This window comes from Oncorhynchus kisutch, unplaced genomic scaffold, assembly GCF_002021735.2.
Source record: "Oncorhynchus kisutch isolate 150728-3 unplaced genomic scaffold, Okis_V2 scaffold1155, whole genome shotgun sequence".
NCBI classification, from domain to species: Eukaryota; Metazoa; Chordata; class Actinopteri; order Salmoniformes; family Salmonidae; genus Oncorhynchus; species Oncorhynchus kisutch.
In genome coordinates, this window is record NW_022263100.1 from 58,107 (window position 1) to 82,663 (window position 24,557).

The following is a 24,557-nucleotide window of genomic DNA, read 5'->3' on the forward strand; positions in this document are numbered from 1 at the left end:
CATGGGTTCGATCCCCGTACTGGCTATGATGTACTTTTTGACTGTCAAAATTGTGAGTCACATGCATGTGAATTGTCAAGGGTGCCACAGAATTTAATTTAGTTAATTGCCGAAATAGCTCCGTTGGGAGAGCGTTAGACTGAAGATCTAAAGGTCCCTGGTTCGATCCCGGGTTTTGGCATTTGTATTTGTTCTTTCTTTCTGCTCTGGCTTCAAGGAAACTATCCACAGCTTTGTTTGTGGGCCTCAATGGCGTGTGCTACGCTGCTCTTCTGAAAGTAAGTAATGTCTTGCTTTTTCATCTGACATTTTGACATCAGTGTTACAGGAAAGTTGCTTGTCATTGTTACATGACAGTAGGTTGTCGTAGGACAAGGCTGCATGAAGTGTGAACTGGAGCTTTCTTGGATCCATAAAACAATGTGATTTTGGAGCATGCGGGCATCGATCCCACTACCTCACGAATGCAAAGTATTTGAGCTAATTCCCCAGCCGTTTGGAAATTCCACAAGAAGCAACCAAGAGGGTCCAGTCTTGTCAGGCTATGCTGTTGGTTGACTTGTTAGTTTACTCGCCAGCACTTGCAGAGGCTCGGTGCATCTCAACAATTGCGCCCAATTGATAGTTCCCGTTTAGCTCAGTTGGTTAGAGCGTGGTGCTAATAACGCCAAGGTCATGGGTTCGATCCCCGTACTGGCTATGATGTACTTTTTGACTGTCAAAATTGTGAGTCACATGCATGTGAATTGTCAAGGGTGCCACAGAATTTAATTTAGTTAATTTCCGAAATAGCTCAGTTGGGAGAGCGTTAGACTGAAGATCTAAAGGTCCCTGGTTCGATCCCGGGTTTTGGCTTTTGTATTTGTTCTTTCTTTATGCTCTGGCTTAAAGGAAACTATCCACAGCTTTGTTTGTGGGCCTCAATGGCGTGTTCTACGCTGCTCCTCTGAAAGTAAGTAATGTCTTGCTTTTTCATCTGACATTTTGACATCAGTGTTACAGGAAAGTTGCTTGTCATTGTTACATGACAGTAGGTTGTCGTAAGACAAGGCTGCATGAAGTGTGAACTGGAGATTTCTTGGATCCACAAAAAAAATTGTTTTTGGGGAATGCGGGCATCGAATCCAATACCTATAGCATGCTAAGCAAACACAATACCAATTGATCAAATTCCCCAGCTGTTTGGAATTGCCACAAGGAGCAACTAAGAGTGTCCAGTCTTGTCAGTCTATGCTGTTGGTGGACTTGTTAGTTTGCGCTCCAGCACTTGCAGAGGCTCGGTGCATCTCAACAATTGTGCTCTGTAGCCAGCGGCTGGTTAGCTCAGTTGGTTAGAGTGTGTGATACGCTGCTCTCTGAAAGTAAGTAATGTCTTCTTTCTCATCTGACATTGTGACATCAGTATTACATGAGAGTTGCTTGTCATTGTTAAATGACAGTTTCTTGTCATTGTTTACATGACAGTAGGTTGTCGTAAGACAAGGCTGCATGAAGTGTGAACTGGAGTTTTCTTGGATCCATAAAACAATGTGATTTTGGAGCATGCGGGCATTGATCCCACTACCTCACGCATGCAAAGTATTTGAGCTAATTCCCCAGCCGTTTGGAAATTCCGCAAGAAGCAACCAAGTCTTGTCCAGTCTTGTCAGGCTATGCTGTTGGTTGACTTGTTAGTTTACGCTCCAGCACTTGCAGAGGCTCGGTGCATCTCAACAATTGCGTCCAATAGCTAGTGGCCGGTTAGCTCAGTTGGTTAGAGCGTGGTGCTAATAACGCCAAGGTCATGAGTTCGATCCCCGTACTGGCTATGATGTACTTTTTGACTGTCAGAATTGTGAGTCACATGCATGTGAATTGTCAAGGTTGCCACAGAATTGAATTTAGTGAATTGCCGAAATAGCTCAGTTGGGAGAGCGTTAGACTGAAGATCTAAAGGTCCCTGGTTCGATCCCGGGTTTCGGCATTTTTATTTGTTCTTTCTTTCTGCTCTGGCTTCAAGGAAACTATCCACAGCTTTGTTTGTAGGCCTCAATGGCGTGTGCTACGCTGCTCCTCTGAAAGTAAGTAATGTCTTGCTTTTTCATCTGACATTTTGACATCAGTGTTACAGGAAAGTTGCTTGTCATTGTTACATGACAGTAGGTTGTCATAGGACAAGGCTGCATGAAGTGTGAACTGGAGCTTTCTTGGATCCATAAAACAATGTGATTTTGGAGCATGCGGGCATCGATCCCACTACCTCACGAATGCAAAGTATTTGAGCTAATTCCCCAGCCGTTTGGAAATTCCACAAGAAGCAACCAAGAGGGTCCAGTCTTGTCAGGCTATGCTGTTGGTTGACGTGTTAGTTTACTCGCCAGCACTTGCAGAGGCTCGGTGCATCTCAACAATTGCACCCAATTGATAGTTCCCGTTTAGCTCAGTTGGTTAGAGCGTGGTGCTAATAACGCCAAGGTCATGGGTTCGATCCCCGTACTGGCTATGATGTACTTTTTGACTGTCAAAATTGTGAGTCACATGCATGTGAATTGTCAAGGGTGCCACAGAATTTAATTTAGTAAATTGCTGAAATAGCTCAGTTGGGAGAGCGTTAGACTGAAGATTTAAAGTTCCCTGGTTCGATCCCGGGTTTTGGCGTTTGTATTTGTTCTTTCTTTATGCTCTGGCTTCAAGGAAACTATCCACAGCTTTGTTTGTGGGCCTCAATGGCGTGTGCTACGCTGCTCCTCTGAAAGTAAGTAATGTCTTGCTTTTTCATTTGACATTTTGACATCAGTGTTACAGGAAAGTTGCTTGTCATTGTTACATGACAGTAGGTTGTCGTAAGACAAGGCTGCATGAAGTGTGAACTGGAGCTTTCTTGGATCCACAAAAAAAATTGTTTTTGGGGAATGCGGGCATCGATCCCAATACCTATAGCATGCTAAGCAAACACAATACCAATTGATCAAATTCCCCAGCAGTTTGGAATTGCCACAAGGAGCAACTAAGAGTGTCCAGTCTTGTCAGTATATGCTGTTGGTGGACTTGTTAGTTTGCGCTCCAGCACTTGCAGAGGCTCGGTGCATCTCAACAATTGTGCTCTGTAGCCAGCGGCTGGTTAGCTCAGTTGGTTAGAGTGTGTGATACGCTGCTCTCTGAAAGTAAGTAATGTCTTCTTTCTCATCTGACATTGTGACATCAGTATTACATGAGAGTTGCTTGTCATTGTTAAATGACAGTTTCTTGTCATTGTTTACATCACAGTAGGTTGTCGTAAGACAAGGCTGCATGAAGTGTGAACTGGAGTTTTCTTGGATCCATAAAACAATGTGATTTTGGAGCATGCGGGCATTGATCCCACTACCTCACGCATGCAAAGTATTTGAGCTAATTCCCCAGCCGTTTGGAAATTCCGCAAGAAGCAACCAAGTCTTGTCCAGTCTTGTCAGGCTATGCTGTTGGTTGACTTGTTAGTTTACGCTCCAGCACTTGCAGAGGCTCGGTGCATCTCAACAATTGCGTCCAATAGCTAGTGGCCGGTTAGCTCAGTTGGTTAGAGCGTGGTGCTAATAACGCCAAGGTCATGAGTTCGATCCCCGTACTAGCTGATGTACTTTTTGACTGTCAGAATTGTGAGTCACATGCATGTGAATTGTCAAGGTTGCCACAGAATTGAATTTAGTGAATTGCCGAAATAGCTCAGTTGGGACAGCGTTAGACTGAAGATCTAAAGGTCCCTGGTTCGATCCCGGGTTTCGGCATTTGTATTTGTTCTTTCTTTCTGCTCTGGCTTCAAGGAAACTATCCACAGCTTTGTTTGTGGGCCTCAATGGCGTGTGCTACGCTGCTCCTCTGAAAGTAAGTAATGTCTTGCTTTTTCATCTGACATTTTGACATCAGTGTTACAGGAAAGTTGCTTGTCATTGTTACATGACAGTAGGTTGTCATAGGACAAGGCTGCATGAAGTGTGAACTGGAGCTTTCTTGGATCCATAAAACAATGTGATTTTGGAGCATGCGGGCATCGATCCCACTACCTCACGAATGCAAAGTATTTGAGCTAATTCCCCAGCCGTTTGGAAATTCCACAAGAAGCAACCAAGAGGGTCCAGTCTTGTCAGGCTATGCTGTTGGTTGACGTGTTAGTTTACTCGCCAGCACTTGCAGAGGCTCGGTGCATCTCAACAATTGCGCCCAATTGATAGTTCCCGTTTAGCTCAGTTGGTTAGAGCGTGGTGCTAATAACGCCAAGGTCATGTGTTCGATCCCCGTACTGGCTATGATGTACTTTTTGACTGTCAAAATTGTGAGTCACATGCATGTGAATTGTCAAGGGTGCCACAGAATTTAATTTAGTTAATTGCCGAAATAGCTCAGTTGGGAGAGCGTTAGACTGAAGATCTAAAGGTCCCTGGTTTGATCCCGGGTTTCGGCATTTGTATTTGTTCTTTCTTTCTGCTCTGGCTTCAAGGAAACTATCCACAGCTTTGTTTGTGGGCCTCAATGGCGTGTGCTACGCTGCTCTTCTGAAAGTAAGTAATGTCTTGCTTTTTCATCTGACATTTTGACATCAGTGTTACAGGAAAGTTGCTTGTCATTGTTACATGACAGTAGGTTGTCGTAGGACAAGGCTGCATGAAGTGTGAACTGGAGCTTTCTTGGATCCATAAAACAATGTGATTTTGGAGCATGCGGGCATCGATCCAACTACCTCACGAATGCAAAGTATTTGAGCTAATTCCCCAGCCGTTTGGAAATTCCACAAGAAGCAACCAAGAGGGTCCAGTCTTGTCAGGCTATGCTGTTGGTTGACTTGTTAGTTTACTCGCCAGCACTTGCAGAGGTTCGGTGCATCTCAACAATTGCGCCCAATTGATAGTTCCCGGTTAGCTCAGTTGTTTAGAGCATAGTGCTAATAACGCCAAGGTCATGGGTTCGATCCCCGTACTGGCTATGATCTACTTTTTGACTGTCATAATTGTGAGTCACATGCATGTGAATTGTCAAGGGTGCCACAGAATTTAATTTAGTAAATTGCCGAAATAGCTCAGTTGGGAGAGCGTTAGACTGAAGATTTAAAGTTCCCTGGTTCGATCCCGGGTTTTGGCGTTTGTATTTGTTCTTTCTTTATGCTCTGGCTTCAAGGAAACTATCCACAGCTTTGTTTGTGGGCCTCAATGGCGTGTGCTACGCTGCTCCTCTGAAAGTAAGTAATGTCTTGCTTTTTCATTTGACATTTTGACATCAGTGTTACAGGAAAGTTGCTTGTCATTGTTACATGACAGTAGGTTGTCGTAAGACAAGGCTGCATGAAGTGTGAACTGGAGCTTTCTTGGATCCACAAAAAAAATTTTGGGGGGGGAATGCGGGCATCGATCCCAATACCTATAGCATGCTAAGCAAACACAATACCAATTGATCAAATTCCCCAGCTGTTTGGAATTGCCACAAGGAGCAACTAAGAGTGTCCAGTCTTGTCAGTATATGCTGTTGGTGGACTTGTTAGTTTGCGCTCCAGCACTTGCAGAGGCTCGGTGCATCTCAACAATTGTGCTCTGTAGCCAGCGGCTGGTTAGCTCAGTTGGTTAGAGTGTGTGATACGCTGCTCTCTGAAAGTAAGTAATGTCTTCTTTCTCATCTGACATTGTGACATCAGTATTACATGAGAGTTGCTTGTCATTGTTAAATGACAGTTTCTTGTCATTGTTTACATGACAGTAGGTTGTCGTAAGACAAGGCTGCATGAAGTGTGAACTGGAGTTTTCTTGGATCCATAAAACAATGTGATTTTGGAGCATGCGGGCATCGATCCCACTACCTCACGCATGCAAAGTATTTGAGCTAATTCCCCAGCCGTTTGGAAATTCCGCAAGAAGCAACCAAGAGGGTCCAGTCTTGTCAGGCTATGCTGTTGGTTGACTTGTTAGTTTACGCTCCAGCACTTGCAGAGGCTCGGTGCATCTCAACAATTGCGTCCAATAGCTAGTGGCCGGTTAGCTCAGTTGGTTAGAGCGTGGTGCTAATAACGCCAAGGTCATGAGTTCGATCCCCGTACTGGCTATGATGTACTTTTTGACTGTCAAAATTGTGAGTCACATGCATGTGAATTGTCAAGGTTGCCACAGAATTGAATTTAGTGAATTGCTGAAATAGCTCAGTTGGGAGACCGTTAGACTGAAGATCTAAAGGTCCCTGGTTCGATCCTGGGTTTCGGCATTTGTATTTGTTCTTTCTTTCTGCTCTGGCTTCAAGGAAACTATCCACAGCTTTGTTTGTGGGCCTCAATGGCGTGTGCTACGCTGCTCTTCTGAAAGTAAGTAATGTCTTGCTTTTTCATCTGACATTTTGACATCAGTGTTACAGGAAAGTTGCTTGTCATTGTTACATGACAGTAGGTTGTCGTAGGACAAGGCTGCATGAAGTGTGAACTGGAGCTTTCTTGGATCCATAAAACAATGTGATTTTGGAGCATGCGGGCATCGATCCAACTACCTCACGAATGCAAAGTATTTGAGCTAATTCCCCAGCCGTTTGGAAATTCCACAAGAAGCAACCAAGAGGGTCCAGTCTTCTCAGGCTATGCTGTTGGTTGACTTGTTAGTTTACTCGCCAGCACTTGCAGAGGCTCGGTGCATCTCTACAATTGCGCCCAATTGATAGTTCCCGGTTAGCTCAGTTGGTTAGAGCGTGGTGCTAATAATGCCAAGGTCATGGGTTCAATCCTCGTACTGGCTATGATGTACTTTTTGACTGTCAAAATTGTGAGTCACATGCATGTGAATTGTCAAGGTTGCCACAGAATTGAATTTAGTGAATTGCTGAAATAGCTCAGTTGGGAGACCGTTAGACTGAAGATCTAAAGGTCCCTGGTTCGATCCTGGGTTTCGGCATTTGTATTTGTTCTTTCTTTCTGCTCTGGCTTCAAGGAAACTATCCACAGCTTTGTTTGTGGGCCTCAATGGCGTGTGCTACGCTGCTCTTCTGAAAGTAAGTAATGTCTTGCTTTTTCATCTGACATTTTGACATCAGTGTTACAGGAAAGTTGCTTGTCATTGTTACATGACAGTAGGTTGTCGTAGGACAAGGCTGCATGAAGTGTGAACTGGAGCTTTCTTGGATCCATAAAACAATGTGATTTTGGAGCATGCCGGCATCGATCCAACTACCTCACGAATGCAAAGTATTTGAGCTAATTCCCCAGCCGTTTGGAAATTCCACAAGAAGCAACCAAGAGGGTCCAGTCTTCTCAGGCTATGCTGTTGGTTGACTTGTTAGTTTACTCGCCAGCACTTGCAGAGGCTCGGTGCATCTCTACAATTGCGCCCAATTGATAGTTCCCGGTTAGCTCAGTTGGTTAGAGCGTGGTGCTAATAATGCCAAGGTCATGGGTTCAATCCTCGTACTGGCTATGATGTACTTTTTGACTGTCAAAATTGTGAGTCACATGCATGTGAATTGTCAAGGGTGCCACAGAATTTTATTTAGTAAATTGCCGAAATACCTCAGTTGGGAGAGCGTTAGACTGAAGATCTAAAGGTCCCTGGTTTGATCCCGGGTTTCGGCATTTGTATTTGTTCTTTCTTTATGCTCTGGCTTCAAGGAAACTATCCACAGCTTTGTTTGTGGGCCTCAATGGCGTGTGCTACGCTGCTCCTCTGAAAGTAAGTAATGTCTTGCTTTTTCATCTGACACTTTGACATCAGTGTTACAGGAAAGTTGCTTGTCATTGTTACATGACAGTAGGTTGTCGTAAGACAAGGCTGCATGAAGTGTGAACTGGAGCTTTCTTGGATCCACAAAAAAATGTGTTTTTGGGGAATGCGGGCATCGATCCCAATACCTATAGCATGCTAAGCAAACACTATACCAATTAATCAAATTCCCCAGCTCTCTGGAATTGCCACAAGGAGCAACCAAGAGAGTCCAGTCTTGTCAGGCTATGCTGTTGGTGGACTTGTTAGTTTGCGCTCCAGCACTTGCAGAGGCTCGGTGCATCTCAACAATTGTGCTCTGTAGCCAGCGGCCGGTTAGCTCAGTTGGTTAGAGTGAGTGATACGCTGCTCTCTGAAAGTAAGCAATGTCTTCTTTTTCATCTGACATTGTGACATCATTATTACATGAGAATTGCTTGTCATTGTTAAATGACAGTTTCTTGTCATTGTTTACATGACAGTAGGTTGTCGTAAGACAAGGCTGCATGAAGTGTGAACTGGAGTTTTCTTGGATCCATAAAACAATGTGATTTTGGAGCATGCGGGCATCGATCCCACTACCTCACGCATGCAAAGTATTTGAGCTAATTCCCCAGCCGTTTGGAAATTCCGCAAGAAGCAACCAAGAGGGTCCAGTCTTGTCAGGCTATGCTGTTGGTTGACTTGTTAGTTTACGCTCCAGCACTTGCAGAGGCTCGTTGCATCTCAACAATTGCGTCTAATAGCTAGTGGCGGTTAGCTCAGTTGGTTAGAGCGTGGTGCTAATAACGCTAAGGTCATGGTTTCGATCCCCTTACTGGCTATGATGTACTTTTTGACTGTCAAAATTGTGAGTCACATGCATGTGAATTGTCAAGGTTGCCACAGAATTGAATTTAGTGAATTGCCGAAATAGCTCAGTTGGGAGAGCGTTAGACTGAAGATTTAAAGGTCCCTGGTTCGAGCCCGGGTTTTGGCATTTGTATTTGTTCTTTCTTCATGCTCTTCCTTCAAGGAAACTATCCACAGCTTTGTTTGTGGGCCTCAATGGTGTGTGCTACGCTGCTCCTCTGAAAGTAAGTAATGTCTTGCTTTTTCATCTGACATTTTGACATCAGTGTTACAGGAAAGTTGCTTGTCATTGTTACATGACAGTAGGTTGTCGTAGGACAAGGCTGCATGAAGTGTGAACTGGAGCTTTCTTGGATCCACAAAAAAATTGTTTTTGGGGAATGCGGGCATCGATCCCACTACCTATAGCATGCTAAGCAAACACAATACCAATTGATCAAATTCCCCAGCTCTCTGGAATTGCCACAAGGAGCAACCAAGAGAGTCCAGTATTGTCAGGCTATGCTGTTGGTTGACTTGTTAGTTTACTCGCCAGCACTTGCAGAGGCTCGGTGCATCTCAACAATTGTGCTCTGTAGCCAGCGGCTGGTTAGCTCAGTTGGTTAGAGTGTGTGATACGCTGCTCTCTGAAAGTAAGTAATGTCTTCTTTCTCATCTGACATTGTGACATCAGTATTACATGAGAGTTGCTTGTCATTGTTAAATGACAGTTTCTTGTCATTGTTTACATGACAGTAGGTTGTCGTAAGACAAGGCTGCATGAAGTGTGAACTGGAGTTTTCTTGGATCCATAAAACAATGTGATTTTGGAGCATGCGGGCATCGATCCCACTACCTCACGCATGCAAAGTATTTGAGCTAATTCCCCAGCCGTTTGGAAATTCCGCAAGAAGCAACCAAGAGGGTCCAGTCTTGTCAGGCTATGCTGTTGGTTGACTTGTTAGTTTACGCTCCAGCACTTGCAGAGGCTCGGTGCATCTCAACAATTGCGTCCAATAGCTAGTGGCCGGTTAGCTCAGTTGGTTAGAGCGTGGTGCTAATAACGCCAAGGTCATGAGTTCGATCCCCGTACTGGCTATGATGTACTTTTTGACTGTCAAAATTGTGAGTCACATGCATGTGAATTGTCAAGGTTGCCACAGAATTGAATTTAGTGAATTGCTGAAATAGCTCAGTTGGGAGACCGTTAGACTGAAGATCTAAAGGTCCCTGGTTCGATCCTGGGTTTTGGCATTTGTATTTGTTCTTTCTTTCTGCTCTGGCTTCAAGGAAACTATCCACAGCTTTGTTTGTGGGCCTCAATGGCGTGTGCTACGCTGCTCTTCTGAAAGTAAGTAATGTCTTGCTTTTTCATCTGACATTTTGACATCAGTGTTACAGGAAAGTTGCTTGTCATTGTTACATGACAGTAGGTTGTCGTAGGACAAGGCTGCATGAAGTGTGAACTGGAGCTTTCTTGGATCCATAAAACAATGTGATTTTGGAGCATGCGGGCATCGATCCAACTACCTCACGAATGCAAAGTATTTGAGCTAATTCCCCAGCCGTTTGGAAATTCCACAAGAAGCAACCAAGAGGGTCCAGTCTTGTCAGGCTATGCTGTTGGTTGACGTGTTAGTTTACTCGCCAGCACTTGCAGAGGCTCGGTGCATCTCTACAATTGCGCCCAATTGATAGTTCCCGGTTAGCTCAGTTGGTTAGAGCGTGGTGCTAATAATGCCAAGGTCATGGGTTCAATCCTCGTACTGGCTATGATGTACTTTTTGACTGTCAAAATTGTGAGTCACATGCATGTGAATTGTCAAGGGTGCCACAGAATTTTATTTAGTAAATTGCCGAAATACCTCAGTTGGGAGAGCGTTAGACTGAAGATCTAAAGGTCCCTGGTTTGATCCCGGGTTTCGGCGTTTGTATTTGTTCTTTCTTTATGCTCTGGCTTCAAGGAAACTATCCACAGCTTTGTTTGTGGGCCTCAATGGCGTGTGCTACGCTGCTCCTCTGAAAGTAAGTAATGTCTTGCTTTTTCATCTGACACTTTGACATCAGTGTTACAGGAAAGTTGCTTGTCATTGTTACATGACAGTAGGTTGTCGTAAGACAAGGCTGCATGAAGTGTGAGCTGGAGCTTTCTTGGATCCACAAAAAAATGTGTTTTTGGGGAATGCGGGCATCGATCCCAATACCTATAGCATGCTAAGCAAACACTATACCAATTAATCAAATTCCCCAGCTCTCTGGAATTGCCACAAGGAGCAACCAAGAGAGTCCAGTCTTGTCAGGCTATGCTGTTGGTGGACTTGTTAGTTTGCGCTCCAGCACTTGCAGAGGCTCGGTGCATTTCAACAATTGTGCTCTGTAGCCAGCGGCCGGTTAGCTCAGTTGGTTAGAGTGAGTGATACGCTGCTCTCTGAAAGTAAGCAATGTCTTCTTTTTCATCTGACATTGTGACATCATTATTACATGAGAATTGCTTGTCATTGTTAAATGACAGTTTCTTGTCATTGTTTACATGACAGTAGGTTGTCGTAAGACAAGGCTGCATGAAGTGTGAACTGGAGTTTTCTTGGATCCATAAAACAATGTGATTTTGGAGCATGCGGGCATCGATCCCACTACCTCACGCATGCAAAGTATTTGAGCTAATTCCCCAGCCGTTTGGAAATTCCGCAAGAAGCAACCAAGAGGGTCCAGTCTTGTCAGGCTATGCTGTTGGTTGACTTGTTAGTTTACGCTCCAGCACTTGCAGAGGCTCGGTGCATCTCAACAATTGCGTCCAATAGCTAGTGGCCGGTTAGCTCAGTTGGTTAGAGCGTGGTGCTAATAACGCCAAGGTCATGAGTTCGATCCCCGTACTGGCTATGATGTACTTTTTGACTGTCAAAATTGTGAGTCACATGCATGTGAATTGTCAAGGTTGCCACAGAATTGAATTTAGTGAATTGCTGAAATAGCTCAGTTGGGAGACCGTTAGACTGAAGATCTAAAGGTCCCTGGTTCGATCCTGGGTTTCGGCATTTGTATTTGTTCTTTCTTTCTGCTCTGGCTTCAAGGAAACTATCCACAGCTTTGTTTGTGGGCCTCAATGGCGTGTGCTACGCTGCTCTTCTGAAAGTAAGTAATGTCTTGCTTTTTCATCTGACATTTTGACATCAGTGTTACAGGAAAGTTGCTTGTCATTGTTACATGACAGTAGGTTGTCGTAGGACAAGGCTGCATGAAGTGTGAACTGGAGCTTTCTTGGATCCATAAAACAATGTGATTTTGGAGCATGCGGGCATCGATCCAACTACCTCACGAATGCAAAGTATTTGAGCTAATTCCCCAGCCGTTTGGAAATTCCACAAGAAGCAACCAAGAGGGTCCAGTCTTGTCAGGCTATGCTGTTGGTTGACGTGTTAGTTTACTCGCCAGCACTTGCAGAGGCTCGGTGCATCTCTACAATTGCGCCCAATTGATAGTTCCCGGTTAGCTCAGTTGGTTAGAGCGTGGTGCTAATAATGCCAAGGTCATGGGTTCAATCCTCGTACTGGCTATGATGTACTTTTTGACTGTCAAAATTGTGAGTCACATGCATGTGAATTGTCAAGGGTGCCACAGAATTTTATTTAGTAAATTGCCGAAATACCTCAGTTGGGAGAGCGTTAGACTGAAGATCTAAAGGTCCCTGGTTTGATCCCGGGTTTCGGCGTTTGTATTTGTTCTTTCTTTATGCTCTGGCTTCAAGGAAACTATCCACAGCTTTGTTTGTGGGCCTCAATGGCGTGTGCTACGCTGCTCCTCTGAAAGTAAGTAATGTCTTGCTTTTTCATCTGACACTTTGACATCAGTGTTACAGGAAAGTTGCTTGTCATTGTTACATGACAGTAGGTTGTCGTAAGACAAGGCTGCATGAAGTGTGAGCTGGAGCTTTCTTGGATCCACAAAAAAATGTGTTTTTGGGGAATGCGGGCATCGATCCCAATACCTATAGCATGCTAAGCAAACACTATACCAATTAATCAAATTCCCCAGCTCTCTGGAATTGCCACAAGGAGCAACCAAGAGAGTCCAGTCTTGTCAGGCTATGCTGTTGGTGGACTTGTTAGTTTGCGCTCCAGCACTTGCAGAGGCTCGGTGCATTTCAACAATTGTGCTCTGTAGCCAGCGGCCGGTTAGCTCAGTTGGTTAGAGTGAGTGATACGCTGCTCTCTGAAAGTAAGCAATGTCTTCTTTTTCATCTGACATTGTGACATCATTATTACATGAGAATTGCTTGTCATTGTTAAATGACAGTTTCTTGTCATTGTTTACATGACAGTAGGTTGTCGTAAGACAAGGCTGCATGAAGTGTGAACTGGAGTTTTCTTGGATCCATAAAACAATGTGATTTTGGAGCATGCGGGCATCGATCCCACTACCTCACGCATGCAAAGTATTTGAGCTAATTCCCCAGCCGTTTGGAAATTCCGCAAGAAGCAACCAAGAGGGTCCAGTCTTGTCAGGCTATGCTGTTGGTTGACTTGTTAGTTTACGCTCCAGCACTTGCAGAGGCTCGTTGCATCTCAACAATTGCGTCTAATAGCTAGTGGCGGTTAGCTCAGTTGGTTAGAACGTGGTGCTAATAACGCTAAGGTCATGGGTTCGATCCCCTTACTGGCTATGATGTACTTTTTGACTGTCAAAATTGTGAGTCACATGCATGTGAATTGTCAAGGTTGCCACAGAATTGAATTTAGTGAATTGCCGAAATAGCTCAGTTGGGAGAGCGTTAGACTGAAGATTTAAAGGTCCCTGGTTCGAGCTTGGGTTTTGGCATTTGTATTTGTTCTTTCTTCATGCTCTTCCTTCAAGGAAACTATCCACAGCTTTGTTTGTGGGCCTCAATGGTGTGTGCTACGCTGCTCCTCTGAAAGTAAGTAATGTCTTGCTTTTTCATCTGACATTTTGACATCAGTGTTACAGGAAAGTTGCTTGTCATTGTTACATGACAGTAGGTTGTCGTAGGACAAGGCTGCATGAAGTGTGAACTGGAGCTTTCTTGGATCCACAAAAAAATTGTTTTTGGGGAATGCGGGCATCGATCCCACTACCTATAGCATGCTAAGCAAACACAATACCAATTGATCAAATTCCCCAGCTCTCTGGAATTGCCACAAGGAGCAACCAAGAGAGTCCAGTATTGTCAGGCTATGCTGTTGGTGGACTTGTTAGTTTGCGCTCCAGCACTTGCAGAGGCTCGGTGCATCTCAACAATTGTGCTCTGTAGCCAGCGGCCGGTTAGCTCTAGTTGGTTAGAGTGTGTGATACGCTGCTCTCTGAAAGTAAGTAATGTCTTCTTTTTCATCTGACATTGTGACATCATTATTACATGAGAGTTGCTTGTCATTGTTACATGACAGTTTCTTGTCATTGTTTACATGACAGTTTCTTGTCATTGTTTACATGACAGTAGGTTGTCGTAAGACAAGGCTGCATGAAGTGTGAACTGGAGTTTTCTTGGATCCATAAAACAATATGATTTTGGAGCATGCGGGCATCGATCCCACTACCTCACGAATGAAAGTATTTGAGCTAATTACCCAGCCGTTTGAAAATTCTGCAAGAAGCAACCAAGAGGGTCCAGTCTTGTCAGGCTATGCTGTTGGTTGACTTGTTAGTTTACTCGCCAGCAGTTGCAGAGGCTCGGTGCATCTCAACAATTGCGCCCAATTGATATTCCCCGGTTAGCTCAGTTGGTTAGAGTGTGGTTATAATAATGCCAAGGTCATGGGTTCGATCCCCGTACTGGCTATGATTTACAGTTTGAGTGTCAAAATTGTGAGTCACATGCATGTGAATTGTCAAGGTTGCCACAGAATTGAATTTAGTGAATTGCCGAAATAGCTCAGTTGGGAGAGCGTTATACTGAAGATCTAAAGGTCCCTGGTTCGATCCCTGGTTTCGGCATTTGTATTTGTTCTTTCTTTATGCTCTGCCTTCAAGGAAACTATCCACAGCTTTGTTTGTGGGCCTCAATGGTGTGTGCTACGCTGCTCCTCTGAAAGTAAGTAATGTCTTGCTTTTTCACCTGACATTTTGACATCAGTGTTACAGGAAAGTTGCTTGTCATTGTTACATGACAGTAGGTTGTCATAGGACAAGGCTGCATGAAGTGTGAACTGGAGCTTTCTTGGATCCACAAAAAAAAATGTTTTTGGGGAATGCGGGCATCGATCCCACTACCTATAGCATCCTAAGCAAACACAATACCAATTGATCAAATTCCCCAGCTCTCTGGAATTGCCACAAGGAGCAACCAAAAGAGTCCAGTATTGTCAGGCTATGCTGTTGGTGGACTTGTTAGTTTGCGCTCCAGCACTTGCAGAGGCTCGGTGCATCTCAACAATTGTGCTCTGTAGCCAGCGGCCGGTTAGCTCTAGTTGGTTAGAGTGTGTGATACGCTGCTCTCTGAAAGTAAGTAATGTCTTCTTTTTCATCTGACATTGTGACATCATTATTACATGAGAGTTGCTTGTCATTGTTACATGACAGTTTCTTGTCATTGTTTACATGACAGTTTCTTGTCATTGTTTACATGACAGTTTCTTGTCATTGTTTACATGACAGTAGGTTGTCGTAAGACAAGGCTGCATGAAGTGTGAACTGGAGTTTTCTTGGATCCATAAAACAATATGATTTTGGAGCATGCGGGCATCGATCCCACTACCTCACGAATGAAAGTATTTGAGCTAATTCCCCAGCCGTTTGAAAATTCTGCAAGAAGCAACCAAGAGGGTCCAGTCTTGTCAGGCTATGCTGTTGGTTGACTTGTTAGTTTACTCGCCAGCAGTTGCAGAGGCTCGGTGCATCTCAACAATTGCGCCCAATTGATATTCCCCGGTTAGCTCAGTTGGTTAGAGTGTGGTTATAATAATGCCAAGGTCATGGGTTCGATCCCCGTACTGGCTATGATTTACAGTTTGAGTGTCAAAATTGTGAGTCACATGCATGTGAATTGTCAAGGTTGCCACAGAATTGAATTTAGTGAATTGCCGAAATAGCTCAGTTGGGAGAGCGTTATACTGAAGATCTAAAGGTCCCTGGTTCGATCCCGGGTTTCGGCATTTGTATTTGTTCTTTCTTTATGCTCTGCCTTCAAGGAAACTATCCACAGCTTTGTTTGTGGGCCTCAATGGTGTGTGCTACGCTGCTCCTCTGAAAGTAAGTAATGTCTTGCTTTTTCACCTGACATTTTGACATCAGTGTTACAGGAAAGTTGCTTGTCATTGTTACATGACAGTAGGTTGTCGTAGGACAAGGCTGCATGAAGTGTGAACTGGAGCTTTCTTGGATCCACAAAAAAAAATGTTTTTGGGGAATGCGGGCATCGATCCCACTACCTATAGCATCCTAAGCAAACACAATACCAATTGATCAAATTCCCCAGCTGTCTGGAATTGCCACAAGGAGCAACCAAGAGTGTCCAGTCTTGTCAGGCTATGCTGTTGGTGGACTTGTTAGTTTGCGCTCCAGCACTTGCAGAGGCTCGGTGCATCTCAACAATTGTGCTCTGTAGCCAGCGGCCGGTTAGCTCAGTTGGTTAGAGTGTGTGATACGCTGCTCTCTGAAAGTAAGTAATGTCTTCTTTTTCATCTGACATCGTGACATCAGTATTACATGAGAGTTGCTTGTCATTGTTACATGACAGTATCTTGTCATTGTTTACATGACAGTAGGTTGTCGTAAGACAAGGCTGCATGAAGTGTGAACTGGAGTTTTCTTGGATCCATAAAACAATGTGATTTTGGAGCATGCGGGCATCGATCCCACTACCTCACGCATGCAAAGTATTTGAGCTAATTCCCCAGCCGTTTGGAAATTCCGCAAGAAGCAACCAAGAGGGTCCAGTCTTGTCAGGCTATGCTGTTGGTTGACTTGTTAGTTTACGCTCCAGCACTTGCAGAGGCTCGGTGCATCTCAACAATTGCATCCAATAGCTAGTGGCCGGTTAGCTCAGTTGGTTATAGTGTGGTGCTAATAACGCCAAGGTCATGGGTTCGATCCCCGCACTGGCTATGATGTACTTTTTGACTGTCAAAATTGTGAGTCACATGCATGTGAATTGTCAAGGTTGCCACAGAATTGAATTGAGTGAATTGCCGAAATAGCTCAGTTGGGAGAGCGTTAGACTGAAGATCTAAAGGTCCCTGTTTTGATCCCGGGTTTCGGCATTTGTATTTGTTCTTTCTTCATGCTCTTCCTTCAAGGAAACTATCCACAGCTTTGTTGGTGGGCCTCAATGGTGTGTGCTACGCTGCTCCTATGAAAGTAAGTAATGTCTTTCTTTTTCATCTGACATTTTGACATTTTATTTATTTATTTATTTTATTTTACCTTTATTTAACCAGGTAGGCAAGTTGAGAACAAGTTCTCATTTACAATTGCGACCTGGCCAAGATAAAGCAAAGCAGTTCGACAGATAAAACGACACAGAGTTACACATGGAGTAAAAACAAACATACAGTCAATAATGCAGTATAAACAAGTCTATATACAATGTGAGCAAATTAGGTGAGAAGGGAGGTAAAGGCAAAAAAGGCCATGATTGCAAAGTAAATACAATATAGCAAGTAAAATACTGGAATGGTAGTTTTGCAATGGAAGAATGTGCAAAGTAGAAATAAAAAAATAATGGGGTGCAAAGGAGCAAAATAAATAAATAAATTAAAATTAAATACAGTTGGGAAAGAGGTAGTTGTTTGGGCTAAATTATAGGTGGGCTATGTACAGGTGCAGTAATCTGTGAGCTGCTCTGACAGTTGGTGCTTAAAGCTAGTGAGGGAGATAAGTGTTTCCAGTTTCAGAGATTTTTGTAGTTCGTTCCAGTCATTGGCAGAAGAGAACTGGAAGGAGAGGCGGCCAAAGAAAGAACTGGTTTTGGGGGTGACTAGAGAGATATACCTGCTGGAGCGTGTGCTACAGGTGGGAGATGCTATGGTGACCAGCGAGCTGAGATAAGGGGGGACTTTACCTAGCAGGGTCTTGTAGATGACATGGAGCCAGTGGGTTTGGCGACGAGTATGAAGCGAGGGCCAGCCAACGAGAGCGTACAGGTCGCAATGGTGGGTAGTATATGGGGCTTTGGTGATAAAACGGATTGCACTGTGATAGACTGCATCCAATTTGTTGAGTAAGGTATTGGAGGCTATTTTGTAAATGACATCGCCAAAGTCGAGGATTGGTAGGATGGTCAGTTTTACAAGGGTATGTTTGGCAGCATGAGTGAAGGATGCTTTGTTGCGAAATAGGAAGCCAATTCTAGATTTAACTTTGGATTGGAGATGTTTGATATGGGTCTGGAAGGAGAGTTTACAGTCTAACCAGACACCTAAGTATTTGTAGTTGTCCACGTATTCTAAGTCAGAGCCGTCCAGAGTAGTGATGTTGGACAGGCGGGTAGGTGCAGGTAGCGATCGGTTGAAGAGCATGCATTTAGTTTTACTTGTATTTAAGAGCAATTGGAGGCCACGGAAGGAGAGTTGTATGGCATTGAAGCTTGCCTGGAGGGTTGTTAACACAGTGTCCAAAGAAGGGCCGGAAGTATACAGAATGGTGTCGTCTGCGTAGAGGTGGATCAGGGACTCACCAGCAGCAAGAGCGACCTCATTGATGTATACAGAGAAGAGAGTCGGTCCAAGAATTGAACCCTGTGGCACCCCCATAGAGACTGCCAGAGGTCCGGACAGCAGACCCTCCGATTTGACACACTGAACTCTATCAGAGAAGTAGTTGGTGAACCAGGCGAGGCAATCATTTGAGAAACCAAGGCTGTCGAGTCTGCCGATGAGGATATGGTGATTGACAGAGTCGAAAGCCTTGGCCAGATCAATGAATACGGCTGCACAGTAATGTTTCTTATCGATGGCGGTTAAGATATCGTTTAGGACCTTGAGCGTGGCTGAGGTGCACCCATGACCAGCTCTGAAACCGGATTGCATAGCAGAGAAGGTATGGTGAGATTCGAAATGGTCGGTAATCTGTTTGTTGACTTGGCTTTCGAAGACCTTAGAAAGGCACGGTAGGATAGATATAGGTCTGTAGCAGTTTGGGTCAAGAGTGTCCCCCCCTTTGAAGAGGGGGATGACCGCAGCTGCTTTCCAATCTTTGGGAATCTCAGACGACACGAAAGAGAGGTTGAACAGGCTAGTAATAGGGGTGGCAACAATTTCGGCAGATAATTTTAGAAAGAAAGGGTCCAGATTGTCTAGCCCGGCTGATTTGTAGGGGTCCAGATTTTGCAGCTCTTTCAGAACATCAGCTGAATGGATTTGGGAGAAGGAGAAATGGGGAAGGCTTGGGCGAGTTGCTGTTGGGGGTGCAGTGCTGTTGTCCGGGGTAGGAGTAGCCAGGTGGAAAGCATGGCCAGCCGTAGAAAAATGCTTATTGAAATTCTCAATTATGGTGGATTTATCAGTGGTGACAGTGTTTCCTATCTTCAGTGCAGTGGGCAGCTGGGAGGAGGTGTTCTTATTCTCCATGGACTTTACAGTGTCCCAGAACTTTTTTGAGTTAGTGTTGCAGGAAGCAAATTTCTGCTTGAAAAAGCTAGCCTTGGCTTTTCTAACTGCCTGTGTATAATGATTTCTAGCTTCCCTGAACAGCTGCATATCACGGGGGCTGTTCGATGCTAATGCAGAACGCCATAGGATGTTTTTGTGTTGGTTAAGGGCAGTCAGGTCTGGGGAGAACCAAGGGCTATATCTGTTCCTGGTTCTAAATTTCTTAAATGGGGCATGTTTATTTAAGATGGTTAGGAAGGCATTTTTAAAAAATATCCAGGCATCCTCTACTGACGGGATGAGATCAATATCCTTCCAGGATACCCCGGCCAGGTCGATTAGAAAGGCCTGCTCGCAGAAGTGTTTCAGGGAGCGTTTTACAGTGATGAGTGGAGGTCGTTTGACCGCTGACCCATTACGGATGCAGGCAATGAGGCAGTGATCGCTGAGATCTTGGTTGAAGACAGCAGAGGTGTATTTAGAGGGGAAGTTGGTTAGGATGATATCTATGAGGGTGCCCGTGTTTAAGGTTTTGGGGAGGTACCTGGTAGGTTCATTGATTATTTTTGTGAGATTGAGGGCATCAAGTTTAGATTGTAGGATGGCTGGGGTGTTAAGCATGTTCCAGTTTAGGTCGCCTAGCAGCACGAACTCTGAAGATAGATGGGGGGCAATCAGTTCACATATGGTGTCCAGAGCACAGCTGGGGGCAGAGGGTGGTCTATAGCAGGCGGCAACGGTGAGAGACTTGTTTTTAGAGAGGTGGATTTTTAAAAGTAGAAGTTCAAATTGTTTGGGTACAGACCTGGATAGTAGGACAGAACTCTGCAGGCTATCTTTGCAGTAGATTGCAACACCGCCCCCTTTGGCAGTTCTATCTTGTCTGAAAATGTTGTAGTTTGGAATTAAAATGTCTGAGTTTTTGGTGGTCTTCCTAAGCCAGGATTCAGACACAGCTAGAACATCCGGGTTGGCAGAGTGTGCTAAAGCAGTGAATAGAACAAACTTAGGGAGGAGGCTTCTAATGTTAACATGCATGAAACCAAGGCTATTACGGTTACAGAAGTCGTCAAAAGAGAGCGCCTGGGGAATAGGAGTGGAGCTAGGCACTGCAGGGCCTGGATTCACCTCTACATCGCCAGAGGAACATAGGAGGAGTAGAATAAGGGTACGGCTAAAAGCTATGAGAATTGGTCGTCTAGAACGTCTGGAACATAGAGTAAAAGGAGGTTTCTGGGGGCGATAAAATAGCATCAAGGTATAATGTACAGACAAATGTATGGTAGGATGTGAATACAGTGGAGGTAAACCTAGGTATTGAGTGATGAAGAGAGAGATATTGTCTCTAGAAACATCGTTGAAACCAGGAGATGTCATTGCATGTGTGGGTGGTGGAACTAATAGGTTGGATAAGGTATAGTGAGCAGGACTAGAGGCTCTACAGTGAAATAAGCCAATAAACACTAACCAGAACAGAAATGGACAAGACATATTGACATTAAGGAGAGGCATGCTTAGTCGAGTGATCAAAAGGGTCCGGTGAGTGGAGAGGTTGGTTGGTGATTTAGACAGCTAGCCAGGGCATCGGTAGCAAGCTAGCATAGGATGGAGGTCTGTTGTTAGCCACCTCCTGCGCTCCGTCAGTAGATTAATCCAAATCACACAACAACAAAAATAAAAACAATAGATATAGTTATAGAGGCCCAAGAAGAAAACATAATAATAATAATAAAATAAAAAAAAAAAATTGTCAGATTGTCTATTCAGATAGCAGCCGGTAAGACAGCTAACGGTTAGCAGGCCGCAGATGGGCGTTCAGGTAACGTCGCGACGGAGGAGCCAGCCGAATAACTCCTTCGGGTAGATAACGTCGGCAGTCCAGTTGTGAAGGCCCGGTGGGGCTCCGCGAAGGCAGCAAAACGGGTCCGGATAGGCGACTGCAGCCCAGGTGCGATTGATGGAACTCAGGAGTGATTGACGGAGCTTGCTAGCTCCGGAACAATTGATGTTTGCTCCGGAATCGACGAAGGGCGATAGTCACACGGATAGCAGCTAGCTAGCTGTGAGATCCGGGCATGAATGTCCAGAGAGCAGTCGAAATCCAGGGACATGGAGAGAAAAATTGGTCCGGTATGCTCCGCTCCGAGCCGCGCTGCGCCGTACAGAACTGGCGATAGACTTTCGAGCCAAAGGATAGCCGATGACCACAAACCGTGGTTAGCTGAACACCAACGACTTGCCAGTAAAGGAGCCAACTAGCTTCTGAACTAGCTTCTGGATTAGCTACTGGCTAGTTTCAGGCCAGCCTCCTGGAGTTTCTGGCTAGCTTCTTGGAGGATTACAGATCTGAGGTAAATAATACTTTTTTATAAATATACATTGGTGAGGCGGGTTGCAGGAGAGTGTTTTGAAGATGAGTTGATGGAAAATAAAATAAAATGTATGTGAAAAAGTTGTAAATATATATATATACAGGACACGACAAGACGAGGACAAAAGACGTCTGAACTGCTATGCCACCTTGGAGAAGAATGACAAGCAACTTTCCTGTAACACATCAGTGTTACAGGAAAGTTGCTTGTCATTGTTACATGACAGTAGGTTGTCGTAGGACAAGGCTGCATGAAGTGTGAACTGGAGCTTTCTTGGATCCACAAAAAAATGTGTTTTTGGGGAATGCGGGCATGGATCCCACTACCTGTAGCATGCTAAGCAAACACAATACCAATTGATCAAATTCCCCAGCTCTCTTGAATTGCCACAAGGAGCAACCAAGAGAGTCCAGTCTTGTCAGGCTATGCTGTTGGTGGACTTGTTAGTTTGCGCTCCAGCACTTGCAGAGGCTCGGTGCATCTCAACAATTGTGCTCTGTAGCCAGCGGCCGGTTAGCTCAGTTGGTTAGAGTGAGTGATACGCTGCTCTCTGAAAGTAAGCAATGTCTTCTTTTTCATCTGACATTGTGACATCAGTATTACATGAGAATTGCTTGTCATTGTTACATGACAGTTTCTTGTCATTGTTTACATGACAGTTTCTTGTCATTGTTTACATGACAGTAGGTTGTCGTAAGACAAGGCTGCATGAAGTGTGAACTGGAGTTTTCTTGGATCCATAAAACAATGTGATTTTGGAGCATGCAGGCATCGATCCCACTACCTCACGAATGCAAAGTATTTGAGCTAATTCCCCAGCTGTTTGGAAAATCCGCAAGAAGCAACCAAGAGTGTCCAGTCTTGTCAGGCTATGCTGTTGGTTGACTTGTTAGTTTACGCCTCCAGCACTTGCAGAGGCTCGGTGCATCTCAACAATTGCGTCTAATAGCTATTGGCCGGTTAGCTCAGTTGGTTAGAGCGTGGTGCTAATAACTCCAAGGTCATGGGTTCGATCCCGGTACTGGCTATGATGTACTTTTTGACAGTCAAAATTGTGAGTCACATGCATGTGAATTGTCAAGGTTGCCACAGAATTGAAATGAGTGAATTGCCGAAATAGCTCAGTTGGGAGAGAGTTAGACAGAAGATCTAAATGTCCCTAGTTCGATCCCGGGTTTCGGCATTTGTATTTGTTCTTTCTTTATGCTCTGGCTTCAAGGAAACTATCCACAGCTTTGTTTGTGGGCCTCAATTGTGTGTGCTACGCTCCTCCTCTGAAAGTAAGTAATGTCTTGCTTTTTCATCTGACATTTTGACATCAGTGTTATAGGAAAGTTGCTTGTCGTTGTTACATGACAGTAGGTTATCGTAGGACAAGGCTGCATGAAGTGTGAACTGGAGCTTTCTTGGATCCACCAAAAAAATGTGTTTTTGGGGAATGCGGGAATCGATCCCAATAGCATGCTAAGCAAACACAATACCAATGATCAAATTCCCCAGCTGTTTGGAATTGCCACAAGGAGCAACCAAGAGTGTCCAGTCTTGTCAGTCTATGCTGTTGGTGGAATTGTTAGTTTGCGCTCCAGCACTTGCAGAGGCTCGGTGAATCTCAACAATTGCACCCAAAAGCTAGTGGCCGGTTAGCTCAGTTGGTTTAGAGTGTGGTGTTAATAACACCAAGGTCATGGGTTCGATCCCTGTACTGGCTATGATGTACATTTTGAGTGTCAAAATTGTGAGTCACATGCATGTGAATTTTCAAGGGTGCCAAATAAGTACGTCTAGTAAATTGCCGAAATAGCTCAGTTGGGAGTGTGTCAGACAAAATGTCCCTGCTTCAATCCTGGGTTTCGGTATTTTGTATTTTTTGGCCAGTTGGCTCAGTTTGTTAGAGTGTGGTGCTAATAACTCCAAGGTCATGGGTTCGATCCCCCGTACTAGCTATGAAGTACATATGAGTGCTATGAGTCTCAATGACAATGTGAGTTACATGCATGAGAATTGTCAAGGGTGACGACCATACCGGCCTGAGTATAAAGAAATAAGTACGAAATAACCTTGTCGCATGCAAGGGAAAAGAAAGAGTAATAGACAGGCTAAAATAAAGAGCTGTCAAGTCATGGCGAAAGAACTCGGGAACGATGAACTTGTGGTGTCCTTTTTGAACTTGCCGGCATATATTACGGATGATGAAATACAGTGCCTTGCGAAAGTATCGGCCCCCTTGAACTTTGCGACCTTTTGCCACATTTCAGGCTTCAACATAAAGATATAAAACTGTATTTTTTGGTGAAGAATCAACAACAAGTGGGACACAATCATGAAGTGGAACGACATTTATTGGATATTTCAAACTTTAACAAATCAAAAACTGAAAAATTGGGCGTGCAAAATTATTCAGCCCCCTTAAGTTAATACTTGTAGCGCCACCTTTTGCTGCGATTACAGCTGTAATTCGCTTGGGGTATGTCTCTATCAGTTTTGCACATCGAGAGACTGAAATTTTTTCCCAATTCCTCCTTGCAAAAACAGCTCGAGCTCAGTGAGGTTGGATGGAGAGCATTTGTGAACAGCAGTTTTCAGTTCTTTCCACAGATTCTCGATTGGATTCAGGTCTGGACTTTGACTTGGCCATTCTAACACCTGGATATGTTTATTTTTTGAACCATTCCATTGTAGATTTTGCTTTATGTTTTGGATCATTGTCTTGTTGGAAGACAAATCTCCGTCCCAGTCTCAGGGTCTTTTGCAGACTCCATCAGGTTTTCTTCCAGAATGGTCCTGTATTTGGCTCCATCCATCTTCCCATCAATTTTAACCATCTTCCTGTCCCTGCTGAAGAAAAGCAGGCCCAAACCATGAATTTGCTGCCACCACCATGTTTGACAGCGGGGATGGTGTGTTCGGGTGATGAGCTGTGTTGCTTTTACGCCAAACATAACGTTTTGCATGGTTGCCAATAAGTTAAATTTTGGTTTCATCTGACCAGAGCACCTTCTTCCCCATGTTTGGTGTGTCTCCCAGGTGGCTTGTGGCAATTTTAAACAACACTTTTTATGGATATCTTTAAGAAATGGCTTTCTTCTTGCCACTCTTCCATAAAGGCCAGATTTGTGCAATATACAACTGGATGTTGTCCTATG

At 44.3% G+C, this 24,557-nt stretch overlaps 11 non-coding genes across 11 annotated transcripts; all 11 read left to right on the plus strand.

The window, feature by feature from the left end:
* The first annotated feature begins 1,734 nt into the window (after positions 1-1,734).
* Positions 1,735-1,808, plus strand: trnai-aau (transfer RNA isoleucine (anticodon AAU)). Its single transcript has one exon. It is a non-coding gene; the product is annotated as a tRNA-Ile (tRNA).
* An 82-nt stretch (positions 1,809-1,890) lies between these two features.
* trnaf-gaa (transfer RNA phenylalanine (anticodon GAA)) lies at positions 1,891-1,963 on the plus strand. The gene has a single exon. It is a non-coding gene; the product is annotated as a tRNA-Phe (tRNA).
* A 1,553-nt stretch (positions 1,964-3,516) lies between these two features.
* On the plus strand, positions 3,517-3,590 carry trnai-aau (transfer RNA isoleucine (anticodon AAU)). Its single transcript has one exon. It is a non-coding gene; the product is annotated as a tRNA-Ile (tRNA).
* An 80-nt stretch (positions 3,591-3,670) lies between these two features.
* On the plus strand, positions 3,671-3,743 carry trnaf-gaa (transfer RNA phenylalanine (anticodon GAA)). Its single transcript has one exon. It is a non-coding gene; the product is annotated as a tRNA-Phe (tRNA).
* A 601-nt stretch (positions 3,744-4,344) lies between these two features.
* On the plus strand, positions 4,345-4,417 carry trnaf-gaa (transfer RNA phenylalanine (anticodon GAA)). Its single transcript has one exon. It is a non-coding gene; the product is annotated as a tRNA-Phe (tRNA).
* A 1,552-nt stretch (positions 4,418-5,969) lies between these two features.
* On the plus strand, positions 5,970-6,043 carry trnai-aau (transfer RNA isoleucine (anticodon AAU)). The gene has a single exon. It is a non-coding gene; the product is annotated as a tRNA-Ile (tRNA).
* Positions 6,044-9,529: 3,486 nt separating this feature from the next.
* Positions 9,530-9,603, plus strand: trnai-aau (transfer RNA isoleucine (anticodon AAU)). Its single transcript has one exon. It is a non-coding gene; the product is annotated as a tRNA-Ile (tRNA).
* Positions 9,604-11,310: 1,707 nt separating this feature from the next.
* trnai-aau (transfer RNA isoleucine (anticodon AAU)) lies at positions 11,311-11,384 on the plus strand. Its single transcript has one exon. It is a non-coding gene; the product is annotated as a tRNA-Ile (tRNA).
* A 5,101-nt stretch (positions 11,385-16,485) lies between these two features.
* On the plus strand, positions 16,486-16,559 carry trnai-aau (transfer RNA isoleucine (anticodon AAU)). The gene has a single exon. It is a non-coding gene; the product is annotated as a tRNA-Ile (tRNA).
* A 5,809-nt stretch (positions 16,560-22,368) lies between these two features.
* On the plus strand, positions 22,369-22,442 carry trnai-aau (transfer RNA isoleucine (anticodon AAU)). The gene has a single exon. It is a non-coding gene; the product is annotated as a tRNA-Ile (tRNA).
* A 606-nt stretch (positions 22,443-23,048) lies between these two features.
* On the plus strand, positions 23,049-23,123 carry trnai-aau (transfer RNA isoleucine (anticodon AAU)). The gene has a single exon. It is a non-coding gene; the product is annotated as a tRNA-Ile (tRNA).
* Positions 23,124-24,557: the final 1,434 nt, after the last annotated feature.